This window comes from Urocitellus parryii, chromosome 8 (assembly GCF_045843805.1).
Source record: "Urocitellus parryii isolate mUroPar1 chromosome 8, mUroPar1.hap1, whole genome shotgun sequence".
Taxonomy (NCBI): domain Eukaryota; kingdom Metazoa; phylum Chordata; class Mammalia; order Rodentia; family Sciuridae; genus Urocitellus; species Urocitellus parryii.
The window spans coordinates 99,371,309-99,390,655 of record NC_135538.1 but is presented as its reverse complement, the minus strand read 5'-3'; the positions used below and the strand labels follow the sequence as shown (position 1 = coordinate 99,390,655).

Genomic DNA, 19,347 nt, shown 5'->3' with positions numbered 1-19,347 from the left:
ACAGAGATGAAGTGGCCAACCCAAGGCTATGAGAGTTAGTGTCAGAGCTGGAATGGCAAATTCCTTGTTTGTGAGGGGCCATGAAATAGAGTTTGGGAATCCTGATTTAATAAAGGGCTCCCTTAATATCTAGCCTGGGATTAGTTAGGAGGAGATTGGTTCTATCTGTCCAGCTCATTACCCTAAGAAATTTCAGAAGTTGGGGCTGACTCTGAATTGCTATCCCCGAACCTACTGGAGGCATAAACCTAGGGTTTAGAGTGGGTTCATTAAAAATTTTTTTTTCATTATTTCATATGCCTACAAATCCATGTGTTATGTGTGGCAAATTGCTAACAGATCATAAAAATTAAGAAGTGTTTTTCTTCGGGCTGGGGTGATAGCTCAGTTTGGAGTCACCCACCAGCTCATCTACAGCTAACTTGTGATTGTGTGTGTCTGTGAAAAATATGGGGTAGCTGGGCACTTTGGTGCAAACCTGTAATCCCAGCAGCTCAAAGGCTGAGACAGGAGGATCGAGAGTTCAAAGCCAGCTTCAGCAAAAAAGCAAGGTGTTAAGCAACTCAGTGAGACCCTGTCTCTAAATAAAATACAAAATAGGACTGGGAATGTGGCTCAGTGGTTAAGTGCCCTTGAGTTCAATACTCTATAATACCATCCCCCCCAAAAAAATGGGCTAATAAATACTTAATGAATGTGGTTGATTTAGTAAACTTCCAAAGCATAGAGAACTAATAACAACTTTTTATTCTTATTTTTGATGGTGAAAGATTGGGCACTCATGGATGGCCTTGAGTGACAGTGAAGTTCTCAGTGTATCTTACCTTTCTGCCTCATGCTGGTGACCCATGCATGTCTCTAGAGAGGCAGGCTAGTCTCATGATGCCCGTGTGACCTGGGAACAATGTCTTTAAAACCCTTCCTGATCTGTAACAGATTCTATTTATTGAGCACATGTTGTGTGCTAAGAGTTTTCCTGTAGTCTTTTTCTTGCTCTCTCTCTTCTCTCTCACACTATAGAAATTTTCAGACAGACAGAAGTGGACAGAATGGTATAATAAGCCCCTAGGTGCTCATCCTCCCACTTCAGTAATTATCAATCCATGGCCATACCTTTGTGCATACCTTACCTCCAGGTTATTTTGAAGTTAATCTCAGATATAGTATTTGTGAATATTTGAGAATGTGATTCTAAAAGATAAGGGCTCTTATTATAATTTCTTACACTTCAAAACAATCCTATTGGTGAGGTACCATTTTCATCTCTGTTTTACAGATGAGGACCATGAGACACAAAGAGGTTAAGTGACTTGCCCAGGTCACCCGACTTGTAAGAGGCAGAGACAACATGCACACCCAAACTGCCTAACTCCAGAGCCTGTCCTGTGCCCTATGGTTGTCACTGGATCCCTTCTGCTGTAGCTAATCCTCAAACTATAGAACTGGATCCTGGGACTATAAGCAAACTCCCAGGGACATGACTATTGATTTCCATGAATTCAGCCACCCCAGCATTGCTGCAAATTGGGTCTTAGGTACAAAGGCACCGAATGACTATGAAAAGCCTGAGTGGTCATCTCCAGGAATGAAAAGACTGGCTTGAAAGAATAATGGATTCTATTTAGGCAGGAAAACTGACAAAGCAGTCAAACCATTATTTTTACATTGTTTGAAGAATGTTGGAGAAATAATCCACAGTGAAAAAGGACTCAGCAGAAAATGTGACTGTCATTGGGTGACAGCTACTAGGGAGCTAGAAAGCTTTTTTGGAAATGAATTTTTCTTTGGTTTGCTCTTTTAGCAGAAGGAATCAAAATCTCCCCACTGAGTCTTTTCAGTTTGTTTCTAGCACAGCTAATTGTGTTTATTTGTCTCCAGAACCACGTGCCTGCCTCTTGTCCCTTGCCTTTTCTTGAGGTCTCTCACCTGCTGTGTACTCCTTTTACTGCCAAAAATGTTCTTCTCACCTGGGAGCCAGTTGGTTGACAACACCAAGAATACATTGGGAGCTTAATTCTGCCTCCCCGGAGATCTGACCTAGCCCCTGGCACCCAAGCTTGCTATAAAGAGAAAAGTGAAAGAGAAATTAGTTAATCTGTGAAAGTAAGCATGTCTTTTGTCTTACATCCATCCACTTCAGCCATCAAATGTTAAGAACAGAGCAGAAAGCAAGTAAATACTATTTATTAATTGGTCAAAAGAGTTTTGCTAGTTCCAGTTCAAGAAACTGATTTTTCCATTTTTTTTTCTTTTCAAAACAAATATCACATTGACTTTTCTGCTTAATGCTTTTCTGTCTTATTGGAACCACTGAAATTTGTCTGATTCTTAAGCCTCGGTTTCCTTTCCTTCCCTCTTTCCAGCCCAGTCCCATCACAGAAGCCATGTAACTTCTGGAGAACTACCTGTCTCTTTCTTCATGCTTTTACCTGTGGAGCACTGAGGTGTAGTACTTATCACGGTGCAGCTGAGGAAGAACCCAGAAATTCCACCTTTGTCCCTTCGTGGGAATATGCCAACACAGACCTCTCAGATGGTGTTCTTTTCAGGGACCATGTATTTTCCTTAACATTTGCTGCTGCAAGTATTTTTAGGTTTTCATTATTGATACTTCTACTTAAAAAAAAAAAAAGTCTAGTGGGAAAAACAGTAGAACACAAGCCATGTAGCTCTCTATAGTATTTACTCAGGGATGGCAAGTTATGGCTCAGTGCCACAGCTCTCTCTTGAGCCTGGCCTCCCTTAAGGAGCCTGTGTTAGACATTCCCTCTGAGCCCCTGTCCAGGCCAGAATGCCCCTCAATACATTATTCCAGGCTTATCATTGAGCAATAGGGGTTGGCATGAATGATGAAATATATTTGACATTTCCTAAATAAGGGGTCTGGATAGCTCTTCCCATAATGAAATTCTGTGAGCCTTTTTGCCTGTGATCACAGTAGGTCTCTAAATGGTTCTCTTCTTGACTATGAATCAGATCAAAGGAAGGGGAAATGTTATCACTCAAAGATACCAAACTATTTCTGGGAAGCAGGTGACAAGAGAAAATGTTTTAAACACTGATGGTTACTAGAGGATTTGGAGGTCAAACTCTCCCTTTTGCCTCACAGTAGGCCCTACATTGAGTTTGTATGTTGGCTGGTAAGCCAGTAAGACTAAATAAAGTCATTCTTATTTTGGGAGAAAAGGAATATTTAATGCAGTGGTCAAAGGAAATAAAAGGAAATCAAAACCAGAGCCTGTCCCTAATGAGTTCCTAATCTGGTATTAGGTGTTGTATTGAGCTGAATTTAGACTCATTGTAGTTTAATCAGAGGAGAAAGTAAGAACCATAGCCCTAGTTTTAACTAACTCATTCTCAATTCACATAATTCTCTTTATTTTTGAAGAAATCTGAAGGTATTAGAAATAACAGAACTTCCTTGACAGAAGATGTTTTTAATGTTCATGACTATGTTATACTTAATGTATTGGGTAGTAAGAATGGCTTAGGGGAAACCATAGTCACCAGAAATAATTTCCAGTTGATAAACTGTGCAGGCAGAAGCTGCACAGTCTGTTCCAGGCCTGCCTGTCTCTAGAAAGATTGACAGAGAATGCCACACTGTCATCTGCCTGGTTAAGATCAGGCCATGTGTGCACCAGTGTTTTTCTTTTGTTGTTTGACTAACAGCACATTCTTTTAAAGGAAAAATCAAACCCAGGCACTGTTTTTGAACGGTCTGATTTGACAGCAAGAATGGACAGAGCTGTTTGTCCATTTTAGAAGTCTCAACTCTATATTGGGGGTTGGGGAAGGGAGGAGTGAAAACCCCATATAGATCTGACAATGCATTATGCTGACCAAGTATTTTAAGGGTAGTTTTTAAAAATCAGGTGAGATTTAGACTCCCCCACTCCCCAGTAAAGATATACTTTTACGTATTAATTTTTATCTAAAACTCATACTTCAGAAGAAATCACTTCTTGCTTACTATTATTACTTTTTGCATCTTTTTGGATGTCACATAAAAAGAGGAATGTTGAAGTAACTGAATTCCCTGGAGAGACGAGTGGCGGGTGAGGCTAAAAGAGCGAGTTGGTTGGTGAATGCAACTTTTCAGTAGATATGATGATTCTTTGTCAAAGAGAGTGCTGTGGTGATGGAAATGAAACTGCAAATGCTGACCTTGAATTTTCTGGTAACACAGAGTGCTTGTCTCTTCCTAGCTCCAATGATCTGTGCATTTGCCCAAATAGCTTCTTGCTAGCACTGTATCCTTTGTTTGCTAAAGTCACGTTGGAGGCTTTAAAATGTCCCCTTTTGGCTTTAAAAATATATCTGTGGTGGTGAGGGTGTACTGGGGATGGAACTCAGGGCCTCACTCTTGCTAGGAAAGCACTGTACCACTGAGTTATATCCCAAACCCTTTTTAATTTTGAGACAGGGTCTCACTAAATTGCCCATACTGGCTTCAAGCTCAGTCACTTGAGTAGCTGGGAAATTAAGATTACAGGCATATACCACCACATCTGGCAAAATGTATCATATTTGTATGTTAAGGTGATAACAAAATGATATAATATTGTCTATAAAACACTTAATAAACTTAATCCATTAAGTCCCTAGTTTTCAATTCTGCAAATATTCCAATGAAATTGACACAGGTGCATTAAAATAGGTTGGAAATCATAATCTAGAGTTTAGGTGCCCTTTATATATATATTTTCAAGCACTCCATTCATTCACCTATTACTTTCCTCAAAAAAACCCAGAATTCTAAGAATATAATAATTATTTCCACAATTACCATAAGTTGTATATTTGTTGCTCAATGTAAGTTTTTGTATGTATCCACATCTGGAATGATGGCACTTAATGAGTTAAAACTCAAAAGTGACTCTTGCTGTACCTGTAATCATCCTAATACTTGCAGTTACATTCATCTTTTTCAATTTTAATTCAGAAATCCCAATTTGTGAGCCTTTATTATTTTTTTTTCATTTTACAGATGGCACTGCTGGTGCCAGAAGGATTGTGGTTTATTTTTAAGTTTGTGCTTCATTTAATTTCACAAGAATAGGACTTGGGACGTGTGCCTTCCATCCCACTTTGCCTCTAAGATCAATACAACTTCCAAGGATAAAAAGCTGTCCATTTTTAATGGTGTTTATAATGTATGTGCCTTGTTGATATCAATGACTATATTTGCTACACTATAGCTTTAATTAAACAGTTTTCAATTAACTAACTTTTACTGACATATTCTGTTTCAAAGAAAAAACATCAAAGCAGGAAAATCAATTGCTGATAGAACTTTTAAGAGCAAGTTCCCAGTAAGATCCTAGACCCACCCAATCTTCTTGACTATTGATATCTCCATTAGCCAAGTTGCATAATGGAGATGAAGGATCTGGATGGTTCTATATTATCAAAATTGTATGCACTTACTCATTTTGGAAAATGGACTCAGATATCTTAGAGTGGTTTCCAATAAACCAGTTTGAAACAGAAAGTATTTCCCAAATAGCACAAAAGTTTAGGGCATAGGCTCTGGAGCCAGACTACCTGGGTACAAATTCTTAGGTCTATCCTCTTCTATCTGAGTGACCTTGGGCAATGTACTTAAACTATTTCCTCATCTGTATCATAGCTAAAAATGGTAAATCCTATTTCATCTTCTTGCAAGGAATAAATAAGTTAACATAGGCAATGAACTTAGAACTTTTTATAGAGTAAGTGCTCAATATATGTGAATCAAGTCATAGAAGTAATTATTATCAACAGTTGGGCAAAAGGGAGTACCAGTTGGAGCAGAAGGAAAAATAAATATCTGGTTTCTAGCTTGAATACCTGGATTTAGCAGTTTATTCATGAACAAGGAACATAGGACAGAAGTAGGGTTAGTAAGGCAAGCTTGATTCTCTTTGGGAAATGTTTATTTTAAGATATCGTTGTTATAGCTGAGTGGGGATATCAAGTGGATATTGAATATACCCAATTCTATTACTAAGTTTTCTATGTATTTCATATTTTCTCTTTGATTTTCCTATAAATTTCTTGAGCTCTGCAAAAACACTAGATTCCATGTGTTTCAGGATAGTAATGAATACAATAACTGCATGTCGTAGACTCTCAGAAAATATTTGTTAAAGGGATAATTGCTTTCTAAAAATTCTAAATTTCTTGTGTGAGGGTAACATAGGAACACATATGTAAACATCCTAGGATCAAAGCCGTAGAAACCAGGAAAGGAAAGGATGGTATACTTTCATGGGGTTTTCTTTTACCCATTCACTCATTCTTACAAGAAGTCTATACTAAGCACTTGCTGTATTCTAAGCATTGTTCTAAGTGCAGGAGATACACAGTGAACAAAACAAAGATGCCTGTGTTAACGGGACCTATATTCTGGACCAGTAGTGAGGCTAGGAAGAACAGACAACATAATAACTGACAACATACTAAATAAAAATAATAAATTTAACCCCATAACCATTACAATGGCTACTATTTAAAAAAGAATAGAAAATAAGAGATAAGCATAAGGATGTGGATAAATTGGAATATTTATACATTATTGGTGGAATAAAAAAGATTGTAGCTGCTATACAAAACAATATAGCAGTTCCTCAAAAAATTAAAAATGGAATTACCATATGATCCAGTAGTCCTGCTTCTGAGTATGTATGGATGCAGAGAACTGAAGGCAGACCCTTGGAGAGATATTTATACACCCATGTTCATAGCATCATTAAGCACAATAGCCAAAAGGTGTAATCCAATTGTCCATTGACAAATGAATAAATAACAAAATGTGGTATATGCATAAAATGGAATTTTATTGGGTCTTTAAAAAGATAGAAATTCCCTATATAAAGAGCACAAGAACTCAATACTAAAAAATTAATAACTCATTTAATAAATGAGCCAATGAAATAAACAGACATTTTCAAAAGGAGAGGTGTTCTTGACCAACAATTATATGAAAGAAAGTTCAGTATCTTTAGCCATCAGGGAAATGCAATCCAAAACTACTACTGAGATTCTATTTTACCCCACTAGTAATGGAACTCATCAAAGATACACATAACAATAAATGCTGGAAAGGATACAAGGAAAAGGAAAACTTATACTCTGTTAGTGGGAATGTACATTTACTTTGGAAATCAGTGGGGAAGTTTCTCCCCAAACTGCAAATGGAACTATCTTATGATCCAGCTGTACTAATCTTTGGTAGACCACTTGCCTAGCACATGTGAGGCACTGGGTTCGATTCTCAGCACCACATATAAATAAATAATGAATAAATAAACTAATTAATTAATTAATTAAAGGTCTATCAACAACTAAAAATATATTAGAAAGATAAAGTTAACATGCAATCTCATGTTTATAGTGGCACAATTCACAATAGCCAAGTTATGAAACCATCTGGGTATTCATCAACTGTAAAGAATGGAATTTTTTTTAAAAAAAGGAATTCTGTCAGGGCTCAAGTTGTGGCTCAGCGGTAGAGTGCTCGCTTAGCACATGCGAGATGCTTGGTTTGATCCTCAGCACCACATAAAAATAAAAACAAATAAAAATAAAGTATTGTGTCCAACTACAAGTAGAAACATATTTTTTTAAAAAGGAATTATGTCATTTTCAGGAAAATGAATGGTACTTAATAGCATTATTTTAAGTAGAATAAACCAGACTCAGAAAGATATATTTTCTCTGATATGTGAAAGCTAGAAAGAACAAAGGGGAAAAGGGTGTCATGAAAATAGAAGGGGACCATAAGGGCCGAGGAAGGAAGTCATGGAGAAGGAGGAGGAGTGGGCAAGGACGGTTCTGGGGAGCGAAATTGGTCAAATTATGCCATATGTATGTACATATGCCACAATGAAACCCACTATTCTGTATAATTAAAATGTATCATTTAAGCAAAATTTTTAAAAAGATATAAATTCTGAATTATGCTACAACATGCATGAATTGGGATGGGGAATGAAACATCACCCTAGACTAGAAGTCCTCAGAGTATTTCAGTTCATAGAGATGAAAAGTAGAATGGTACTTGCCTGGGGCTGGGGCTGGGGGAAGAAGGAGTCATTGTTTAATGTGGATAGAGTTTCTGTTTTGCAGGATAGGGATACTGTTGGTTGCTTAACAACATGAATGTACCTGACACTACTGAATTGTACACTTAGAATGATTACAATGGTAAATTTCATGTTATGTATATTTCAACAAAATAAAAGTGTGAGAAAGAAAATAATATATTGTCACAAAGCAATAAGTACCATGTAAAACCAAGTAGAGCAGGGTAGGGGCCTCTGGAATGCCAGGGAGAGTACAAATGCAGCATTAAGTCAAGAGGGTGGTTGGGAAGCTGCTTTGAAAAGGTGAGATTTGAGCAAGGACTGCAAGGAACTGCTTGTTTCTTCACTTGCTGTTATAGTCTGTGTCTAAATATTCCAGGGACCATTGTGGGTAGCAATGTCCTGGATCCAGTGGTGTCTGTCTGTATCAGGCAGCTGATGTAGAAACTCTGGACATAGGTATTTCAACTTGACTGGAAAAACAAGCCAGGTACTCTGGTAGCAGGCATTTGCACAGATTATAATCAGATGTCATCTGAGACTTGAGGTTGTGTTACTGTAAGGATACATGGTTTTTCATTTATGTGGCACTTTCTAAAAACAAACTATAACCTAGAAGCAAAAAGCAGGAATTTGATTTTTCAGTTATTCCTAAATTTTCATATTGTTCTTTAGCCTGAGGAGTCTTGGTTCCTTGAGATCTGAGAAAACATTTATTTCCAATATGAATTTTAAACTCCTTTATAAGAGTAGGATTTTCAAAGCGTCAGCTGAACTTTCTGTCAACTCAACTAGGGAGGGTAGCTCAAATGTATACTTATTTCAGTTGCTCTCTATCTGGTAGATCATATGGCATGGAATGGTGAGCCACTTATAAAAATCCTGTGACCTGGACCTGTTGTATTATGAATTTATGAGGCTGGTATAAACAGGTATCAAGTTGCCATCATTTAAGCTAATACTTTGTACTCCTGAAAAAAATTGAAAGAGGCTTGTAGCACTGAATGATTGAGCTGATTTTTCTAAATGTAATTTTTAACCCCACTATTTCAGTGGGGTAAAAATAAGAGTGAACATAAATCTCTACTTTGGAATTAGGAATAAGTCTCCCCTCCCCCTCCTCTTATTGAACTTGAAGAGAACTGACATCTATGGATGGACATGCACCTTCATCTTATCATTCTATTCCCTGATCAAGGATCTGAAGTCACACCAGCTGCCATTCACAAGACACATGGTTGTTTGCAACTCTTTCCAGGCCAAAGTAGTAAAATAATTACTAAGGTCACAGAGACTAGGTGGGAGAAATAGGAACTTGTGCTCTATATAATTTTTTTCCTTTACTATGGCAATAATCATTGGTTTACTGAAAAAACAACACCAGTCTCAAAAATTGCCTCTCATTCCAGTTTTTAGTAATGTATTTGCCCAATGTTTGATTTCTTTTAGTTCTATATGAAATTCTTTTTTTTCCCTTTTGTTGGTGCTGGAATTGAACCTGGAGCTTTGTGTATGCTAAGCATACACTTTACCACTGCGGTATATCCCCAGCTCTGAACAAAATGCTTATAAAATTATTGGCGTAAATACAGTATCTTAAGTACTAAGATAACAATAACAGAAGAAGAATATTTTCCTTGATCTTTATGCATAGGGAGCTGCCTATAGTCATTTAGCCCCAGATGAGCTCAGGGAACTCCCTGTACCTCTAGTTTCTCCCAAAATACAGTGTTGATGATAGAGAGACAAGCATTTCTTTATCTTCGTGCCGAAATGATATAATATGGATAGTGTAGTAGCTACTAGGTATACATGATTGTCAGCATTTATCTCATTAGAAAGTGGTAGCAGTACTTAGTAACAAAAGAAGGAAAGTTCAGTGGATTCAATACACATTCATTGAGAATCTATTCTAGGCAAACATCTGTACCAGGCTCTAAGTGGGGAGGAGAGGGAATTTAATATCATGCAGCATAGTACTTGTCCATAAGAAGTTTATGGCCTGCTATGGACCCACACAACTGCAGGACAAGTTTGTATATGACAGCATAATCTAATTGATACAAACTGAAGGTTGTGGGAGAATGGAAGGAGGAAGGTATTGCTTTAGCTTGGTGAACTAGAAAACTTGGAAGAACTGGCATATTAGAAGTGACTTCAGAGATGAATAACATTTTCTGAGGCAGAAATAGGGAGGAAATCATTCCAGTTAAAGAGAGCAACCTGGGCAAAGACTTAAACAGGAATCCTTTTCTAGCATGCAGCTAGAAGTTATTTACTATGATACTGCAGCTCTGTCATAGTAAATAACTAGAAGCAATCTCCATATCTAGTCACAAGAGGATGGACAAAAACCTTGCGGAACATTCACACAATGGAAGATATTTAGCAGAGAAAGTAAATCAAATAGAGAATCATCTAGCAATTCATCTGGAAAAAAAAAACAAAACATAGTAAGTGAAAGAAAGAAGGTCACAGATTGTTGGGTACAAACCTTACATAAAAGTTAAAATACTCAAAGGTTAAATTATCCAAAGGTTAAAATGTTGTTCATGGATATATAATATTATTACATCATTATATGTAGACATAGAATCTTCTAATTTCATGTGAAAACAGTGGGAATGAGAACTACACAAATCAGTGTATAGTGACTGCTTCTAAGGAGGAAGAGAAGGAATGCTAGGTTTCAGTTGTATCTGTTTTATAGACATAGAGATACATAGGCAGATAGATACATATGCACTTGTATGTACATTTACATGTATATTTTAAAATATGAAGTAAATATGACATTTTAAGATATGACAAATTGTTGTATTATCCTTTACATTCTTCCATACATTTGAAATATTTCATAAATTTTAAATGAAGGAGAAAGTCATAGTGCATGTTTAGGAAGGAAAATGGTGTACATCAGTGGTTTTTAAACTTTAACAAGACCCTTGTTAAAAAAATATTGTTTTAGGAACAGGAATTTTCTTACCATGTCGGGTGTATGTACCCTGACATGTTCTGTTCTATTCACTTTCTCTTTGTCTTGCATGAAATCAAGCAGGGTGATGCCTGCAGATACAGATTAGGAACAGTTCATGGGGGGCTTTGAATGTCACACTCAGGAATAGGAGCTTTAGTTGGCAGAGGGGAGAGGGCTGCCAGTGGCTTTAAGGCATGTTATTTTCTGAGCTGAACTTAGCCAAATCAAATTTGATAGAACTAGGGCTGAAGGTTGGAAGATTCAAGATCAGCTAGGAGGTTATCACCATGAGTGTAACTGGACCAGTTCCAAGTCTGTAGGGGAAGTGAAAAGAAAAAACACGTTTGAGAAATGCTGGGTTTAAAAATAAAGAAGAGATTTAATAACTGGGTTAAGGGAAGGAGGAGGGATTTCAAGGCTTGGTGACTAGGAGATCGGTCCTACCAGTAACGAAAAGAAGTATTGTAGAAGTTTGGTTTTAAAATGCAATGTGTAAGGTGCTGATGGGGACATCCAGATGGCTATACTGAAGTCTCAGTTGAGGTTCAAAGGCATGAAATCATAATGGTCCTATAATATGTTATGACTTCCCATAGCACTACATTGTACCTCCTGAGGAAAACAATGAGATTAGGTGTAATCAAGGTGGGGCTAGGCAAGTGGACCCAGCAAATGGATAGGGGATAAAGGGCGAGAAGAGCTGGCTAGGGCAGAAATGAAATAGCTGGCAGGGATCAGGTTTGTGACGGGATGTCACTGGGGCTGAGTGAGGTGAGTGGACTAGGAAAGAAGAAGGGCTAGAGGACTAGAGGCAATGAAGAACCCAAAGAGAGTATCCAGCAGGTATGAGGAAATATACAGGTGGAAATCAGAAGGGCTGCAATCAGGGAACAAGAATTTCAAACTGGAGATCTTGGAGTTAAAAGTAATTCTGGGTTATAAGTGATCACTACCTTTGTAGAAAATATGAGCAGGCAGGTGGGTGGTTATGATATAATGGAGATGGAAAGCTGTAGCTGTGTAATAGTTCTCGGTTATTGATCTGAACTGCGTAAATCGACTTTTTAAATGAAACTCCTCTGTGCAATAACTGATGATAATTTTAACCAGATCAACTAACTACTGATTTATGAATCACTGCTTCAAATTGTGGAAAAGGACATCCTGGGAAATGGAATGCAGCCTTCAGGAGTACCTATAGGAGAACCTGCATAGGATATCCTGGTAAAGGAGACTCTGGCTGGTGCTCTTGGTGCACTGCCTCTTTCCATGTAGTTCTTCCTTTTCATTGGTGGTTGATGGACTTTCTTTTACCGAGACTTAGCCAACTGGACTCTTGGTACAGAGGAGTCAACAGGAGTGGGTTAGGCCCCCACACATTATTGCTGATTTGATTTAAGGCTTTGAATAGGTCATGTCTCATTTTCCCAATCAGGTAACACAAACTAGTTTTTTGTTTGTTTGTTTGTTTGTTGTGTTTTGTTTTTTAACTGGGGAATTGACCTCAGAGCCTTGCATATGTTAGGTAAGTTCTCTACCACTTAGCTACATCCCAAACCCTTTTTAAAATTTTTATTTTGAGACAGGTTCTCCCTAAGTTGCCCAAGCTGGCTTTGAATTTGCAATCCTCCTGTCTCTGCTTTCTCAATAGCTGGGATTTGTTTGCCTGACCACAAACACATTTTAAAAAATATTTGAATAATTTTCTTGTACAACTCAGGGACTTTCTTATGCAACTCAGTGAATTTAATGTAATGTCTATAGTCAATTACAGCATAATGCTAAGAGGGCAACCATAGAATGTTGTGAATGTTTATGTTCTCCTCCCCCAAATTCATAGATTGAAATCCTAACTCCCATGTGAGGGTGTTAGGAGGCGGGGCCTTTGGGAGGTCATTAGGACCCTCAGTGAATGGGATTACTGCCCTTATAAAGGAGACTCTGGGGAGCTCCCTTATCCCTTTTGCCACTGAGGATAGAAAACAGCCATGTAGGACCAAAAGGAAGTCCTCACCAGACAGAATCTGCCAGTGCCTTGATCTTAGACTTCTCAACCTCCAGAACTCTGAGAAATAAATTTCTGTTGTTTATAAGCCATCTAGTCTTTGGTATTTTGTTACAGCCTTCTGAGTGGACTAAGACAGGGTTTAACAGGATATTATTAATTGTGCTTGAGACTGTTGCTGAACTTCAGAAGAGAGATTCTATTTAAGCCAAATTGAGAGAAGCAGGTATTGCCAGGCACAGTGGGTATAGTAGCATGGTGATATCAAGTGAGTGGCTTGTTCAGGAAACCAGGACAGTCTGTTCTGCCTTTTTCTATGCAACAAGAATAGGAAATTAGGTCTCTTAACTCTGCTCCATGTTAGTTTACATTATTTTTTGCTGCCAGGCCTCTCCATTTCTTCAATCTTTGCATAGGCATTCTTGAGCATAAAAGTACTAATGGTTGGAGGTGACAAACCCCAAAACAAGCTGGTGATTAAATATCTAGGTAGCAATTTAAGTATTGTTATGGCTACCTACCAAGAAGATGAGCCACAGAGAAAAACAATGTCAAATTCAAATGGGGTTTCCTTTTGATAAATACCCCCACATTTTTATTATTTAAGATTCTATTGATGTAGCAGTGTCCCTGTAGCATGCTCTTATTAGGTCTTTAGGGAATAGACCGAGAAGGGGAATAGGTGGGTCAAATGGTGGTTCCATTCCCAGCTTTCCAAGAAATCTCCATACTGCTTTCCAAATTGGCTGCACCAGTTTGCAGTCCCACCAGCAATGAACAAGAGTGCCCTTTTCCCCGCATCCTCTCCAGCACTTATTGTTGTTTGACTTCCTAATGGCTGCCAATCTTACTGGAGTGAGATGGTATCTTAGGGTGGTTTTGATTTGCATTTCTCTGACTGCTAGCGATGGTGAGCATTTTTTCATGTATTTATTGATTGATTGTATGTCCTCCTCTGAGAAGTGTCTGTTCAGGTCCTTGGCCCATTTATTGATTGGGTTATTTGTTATCTTATTGTCTAATTTTTTGAGTTCTTTGTATATTCTGGTTATTAGGGCTCTATCTGAAGTGTGTGGAGTAAAGATTTGTTCCCAGGATGTAGGCTCCCTGTTTATCTCTCAATTCACGATAGCAAGACTGTGGAATCAGCTTAGATGCCCTTCAATAGATGAATGGATAAAAAAAATGTGGCATTTATACACTATGGAGTATTACTCTACATTAAAAAATGACAAAATCATAGAATTTGGAGGGAAATGGATGGCATTAGAGCAGATTATGCTAAGTGAAGCTAGTCAATCTTTAAAAAACAAATACCAAATGACTCCTTTGATATAAGGGGAGTCAACAAGGACAGGGTAGGGATGAAGAGCTTGAGAAGAAGATTTACATTAAACAGGGATGAGAGGTGGGAGGGAAAGGGAGTGAGAAGGGGAATCGCATGGAAATGGAAGGCGATCCCCAGGGTTATACAAAATGACATATAAGAGGAAAGGAGGCGTAAGACAAGATAATACAAATGGAAGAAATGATTTACAGTAGAAGGGGTAGAGAGAGAAAAGGGGAGGGGAGGGGAGGGGAGGGGAGGGAGGATAATAGAAAATAGGACAGACAGCAGAATACATCAGACACTAGAAAGGCAATATGTCAATCAATGGAAGGGTAACTGATGTGATTCAGCAATCTGTATACGGGGTAAAATTGGGAGTTCATAACCCAATTGAACCAAACCGTGTAATATGATGTATTAAGAACTATGTAATATTTTGAAAGACCAATAATAAAAAATAAAAAAAAGATTCTATTGGTTTTTATCTTGAGAATCAAGCAAAGGATAATCTTATTTCACTTTGTTTTTGAATAAGTATTATCAGTTGAGGAATTCTGGGACACTTTTACTCTGAGAGTTTGCTGATAAGAAAGGATGAGAGTTGTTTCCAACTCTACCTCTGTCTCAAGGAGCTTGCAAATCAATAGAAGAAGCAAGGTTCTTTATACACAGAGTAATGAGATAATGTGTGCATTAGGATTCTACCTACCAAAGCATGTGGAATAGGTGGGTATTGTGGGGGGAGAGGGAGAAATCAAAATTGCTATGAAGTAGGTTTCTTGGTGATTTGGGGATGAATTAGATATCTCGGGGATAAATAGACACTGAGAATGAAGTGACATGCATGAATTTGTAGCAAATAAAATGGTCACATCTGGGGACCATCAAGGGAGTGTACTGTATCAGCTGCTGAAGGGTTAACATTAACCTTAATGGTGCTAGAGAACACAGCAATCTTTATGTGGTGCCCCAGTCTCCGGCTTCATTTGTTATCCAATTCTTCTGCTATGGAAAAGACATTTCCAAGATTGATTCCCAGTCAGTGGAAATCAGTCTTGGAAATATCCTCCCTTCAGGGTTCACCTGGGTTTAACTCAGATCCTAGCAGATTTGCATATCAGTGGAAGCTTCCTGATAGAACTAGATCAAGCTGAGAGGCTTGAAGCCAAACCACACCTAGTGAAAACGATAGTAACACTCATTTGTAAAGTCCATAGAGACTCCTGTCTCTAGACTTTAATTAGGAAGAGTTTCAGGCAGTAGTTTACCTTTGCCCAAGCAAGAAGTCTTGGAAGAAAAATTATTTTTGCCCAGTTGACCTATTGATTGGCCTTAGATAGCTCAATGTATTCTTCTAATTTGTTTCTACTTCCTCTGAATTCTCCCATCTGATGGATTAAACACAAATATTTTTTGTTCCATTGTGGAGGTACATGCTGTCTGTAAGGATGCATTTAGAAATGGTACTAGCTCAAGTGAGATTAGCTGAGATATGGGAGATGAAGGAAGTGACAGTAGAGAATAGTCAGGAATTCTAGTTAGAGGATTCCAGTTGGAGAAAGAGAAAAAGGCACTCAGAGGAATTATGCTTTGCTCATCTTCCCCCAGGGGCACAGCAGGAAATTAAGGTTATCTTTTCTTTCTCCTCTTATGAATATTGTAGAGAGAGATAGAAGAAAAGATTCAGAGGTAGAGAGGTCACCGAGCTCAGAGGTGACCCACATTCTTGAATATCTGTAGTACACAGCATACCTCGCCTTTTTTAGAGGCTGATTCAGTCTTCCCATGAACCACATGGTTATGGATTGACTTGCTGCTAGGGCCATTTGGGTCTGTGTGATATCTTTTGACAATATTGTGCATACAAGCTTTCCCAATCTAAGAGAACATGATGGATGCATTAAGAGAGGTGGTATATTTTCCCCACTTAAACCTCCCATGATCATTTGCTTACATAATAGCAAATATAATCAGGTCATATCTAACAATTTTATTAGTATGGAATGAAAACTAGTTAAGGGCTGGGGATGTGGCTCAAGCGGTAGCGCGCTCGCCTGGCATGCGTGCGGCCCAGGTTCGATCCTCAGCACCACATACAAACAAAGATGTTGTGTCCGCCGAAAACTAAAAAATAAATATTAAAAAAATTCTCTCTCTCTCTCTCTCTCTCTCTCTCTCCTCTCTCACTCTCTCTTAAAAAAAAAAAAGAAAACTAGTCAAGTTCAAAATCCACAGATTAAAATGCATATATATATGCATATATATATTAAAATGTATATATCCCTTTATAATGCTGGTGTGTTTTTTGAGGAATAGAAGTATATTGATGATATCTATTTCACCAATTTTTGTATATTTATGTCAAATATTCCTGTTGGCAGAATAAAAATAGCCTTATTTTTCCAATTACAAAAGTAAACATCTATTGTTAAAAAATTATACAATGATCATATCCATTTCAGAAGAAAAATAAAATTCCTGATGATCCCACCACTTAGTAACAGCAGTATTGTTTTGATTATATGTGCATCTATAATTTTTCTATGCCATGTTTGTATGTTTATAAAAATAGGAAACATACTTTTAATTTGCTTTTTCCTTATAACAATGTCTTTTCTTCATTTATTTAACAATTTTTTGATCATGTATAATGTGCCAGTCAATATTCTAAATATAGGGGAGAATACAGTGAAAATAAGCCAAACACACATGTATCATGTGCATCACACTATAAGTGTAAATAGACTATATAATTATTTTAATAAGCACATAGTATTCTGTTGTATAGATTCACCATTATTTATTCAATCAAATCTTCCTTTTAGAATGTTAAGGTACTGTATTAAGTTTTCTTAAGAGGAAGTATGCATTGACCTTTGGTGAATTCTAAACCATGTTAAATTATGTCTGCTAATAATAGGATTCAGCTGGTAGTGGTACTCTGTAAAATATGTCTTTATAAACAGTGATATGATTCTTGGCAGATGTGGCTAAAAAGATCAGTCAGTGTGAGCCTAGCAGTCTCTCATTTGATGGATGACTGTGGAGATCCTGGAGGCGTCTGAGAGTTGTTTCCAACTCTACCTCTGTCTCAAAGGCTGCTCTCAAAGCATGGTTCCATTCTTTATAAATGGGCACCATGTTGTCATTTTGACTGCTGTTCCTTCTCAGCCATTTATGGTTATGCAGTGATGTGTGAAGCTGGCCTTCTGGGGATTCTGGAAGCATTTCTCCTTCCCTCTTTAATGGGAATTGCTGTTCTTTTGTTCTCTAGCCAAAAACCAGCAGGCTACCTTCTTGCCATCTGTGTGAGTCCTGCACACAGTGACATGAGGTGATGTCACAGAATCTGTTTGTTAATGATTTGAGCACACTGTTTGATGTTCAGTACAAAGCAAAACATAGCCCAGGAAAATTATAAACTTTTACAGTATTAGAGCTTGTACAGCCTCTGTTTATGGACAAGGATACTGAGGTTTAGAGAAGTTCAATGAATTGCCTTAAGTCTCATAGTTAGTGAATTTAGTTAGAATTTCTGATTTCTCATCACATGCTCATTCCAGGGGATCAGCTATTCCAAGTTGGTGATAGTTTCATATAGGATCCTAATAACAAGTGGGGGAACACATTGCATTGGAGCATTTCTATGTGGCCTTCAGTTAAAATGTCTTCTGTACCAAACCATGCCAGTTTCCCAAGTATGGAATTTTCATTTAATTCTCTACTTTGTTAATCTGGGAGAGGCTTTTAGATAGCATGTAATATGTACAACAAAATTCAGTGATTATTCTCAATTTCAGTGTGCTTTCCATTAGATGTCCAATGTGACCTCCATCTTTAGGCTTATGATTGGAACATCTCACTGCTACAGTTTTGCAAAGGCAGCTCCAGCGAACTGCATGTTAAGATGAAAGAACCCCAGCAGGTTTCTGATCACATTTATCTGGGTCATGGACTGACTTGGATTGACTGGTAGATTCTACTCAGATCTTGTGAAAGTCACATTTTCTTCTTTTGGAGAGTACTGAAATCTGATTTTCAAAGAAACTCAGTGGCAAAGAACTGAGATGCTTTGCAATAACATGCTACCACACATGACTGAATCAGTCAGGGTCACTCCAGGTGAATTGGGCTGGCTACTAAATAACCATACAGAGGCAGAAAATATCTTTTGGGGGGTTCAGTGACAGCTCCTCCACCTCAGCTCCCACAAAGGGGGCAAGAGAGGCAGGCAAAGGAGAGAGAGCTCGCCTGAGACCCTTCTATTTATTGGGGAGAAGCCATTCATATAATATTCTACCCAAACAAGGCAAGGGGTCAGGTTTCGGGGGGTTGAGTCTTGTCTGGTGATGTCTTGGTCAGCAGTTTGACTGACATCTTGGAAAGTCACACCTATATCAGGTGCTGTGCGGTGATCACAGGCAGAGTGAGCAAAAAGCATACATACATCCCACAGCCCAGTCAGAGCAGCAATGTCAGTCCAGTCCCCTCATGTACTCGAATACGCATAGCTCATACACAAAGCCCATGAATGGCTTTTGATAGTAACGATTGTTTTCATGAGGGAAACTGCAAAAGATCTTTGTTAATAAAGCAAAGCAGTATATCTGACATTGCATATCATCAAAAATTACTGAGGTTTAGTCTTTTTTTTTTTTTGGTGGTGGTGAGGTACCAGAGACTGAACTCAGGGGCACTCAACCATGAACAAATCCCCAGGCCTATTTGGTATTTTATTCAGAGACAGGGTCTCACTGAGTTGCTTAGCACCTTGCTTTTACTGAAGCTGGCTTTGAATTTATAATCCTCTTGCCTCAGCCTCCAGAGCTGCTGGGATTACACATGTATGCTACGTTGCCCAGCTGCGGTTTTGTCTTAAAAAATGCATTCTTTTGAGGGCATAGGGATTAAGAGTCCATACTCTAGGCCAACTGCTTAGGTTTACATTCTGAATCTGCCTGTACTG

General features: G+C 38.1%; 1 protein-coding gene across 2 annotated transcripts in view; it reads left to right on the top strand.

Moving 5' to 3' along the window:
• Paqr8 (progestin and adipoQ receptor family member 8) overlaps positions 1-19,347 on the top strand; it is a 43,842-nt gene that overhangs the window by 8,856 nt on the left and 15,639 nt on the right. Inside the window, exon 3 of one of the 2 annotated variants that reach the window (XM_026400885.2) lies at positions 2,364-2,444. The exons of the other annotated variant lie outside the window; for it this stretch is intronic. The gene's annotated coding sequence lies outside the window, so the exon portion shown is untranslated. The remainder of the gene's footprint in view (positions 1-2,363; positions 2,445-19,347) is intronic. 2 annotated transcript variants of the gene reach the window in all.